Source organism: Frankliniella occidentalis, unplaced genomic scaffold (genome assembly GCF_000697945.3).
Source record: "Frankliniella occidentalis isolate FOCC.00 unplaced genomic scaffold, Focc_3.1 Scaffold15, whole genome shotgun sequence".
Lineage (NCBI taxonomy): Eukaryota > Metazoa > Arthropoda > Insecta > Thysanoptera > Thripidae > Frankliniella > Frankliniella occidentalis.
The window spans coordinates 2,266,828-2,267,639 of NW_026267145.1; positions in this window are offsets into that span (position 1 = coordinate 2,266,828).

Here is an 812-nt window from a genome sequence, read left to right on the forward strand (position 1 = left end):
GACGTCTTGATACGGAGCCACAAATCGCGGCGGAGCAGGTCCCCCCGAGCCGCCCGAGCGCGCCCGGCGGTGGGACCGAGCGCTCCGTTCGGGTCTTCCCGGGCTGAGGGGGATCTCCGCTTGAACCGAGCTCGGCGAAGGGACTTTCCGAGCCCGAAGGGAACTTGTAATCGGCAGAGTCCTACAACACTGGCTTATGCCAAGCATGTACATGCGTTTTACAAAAATGTTTTTACTTACTTGAGCTGAAGATGTCGCCCGTTAAATTATGCCATTGTAGCGACAAGTATAATAGATTTTTGTACAACCAGAGTGCAGCAGAGCCACCAGGAATAGGCCGCATCCGCCCTGTATGTCGAAGAAAAGACTTCTTTATTATTACCAGTTTTCTACCTAGAAATCTTTGATTGTCTCACTTTTCTGCTTGCGAATGCTGAAACTTTGTTCTTTGAAAAAATTTTAAACTTTAAGTCCAAAAAATAAAGGAAAAAAAGTTCCGTCAAAGAACGGATCGTGGAAGCAGATGATACGTATGTAATGATCAAGCCTTGCATTATATTATTTCAGTGCAGGATGTAGGTTTCAAAGATCTAACACCGATATTTAGAGAATTTTGTTGCTGTCTATACTGCTATTTATATCATACAAGTTTTCCATTGGCGTTTTATTCTCCTTCAGCGTTTGGAATAGCATGATATGATAGCGTGCGGGCCGGGCGGTCGAGCCGGACCGGGCCGGGTTCGGAGCTGCGTTTCCAGCCGAGCGCCGGCCGAGCCGAGCCGGGCGGGAGGGAGGGGGAAGGGGGCGTCTTG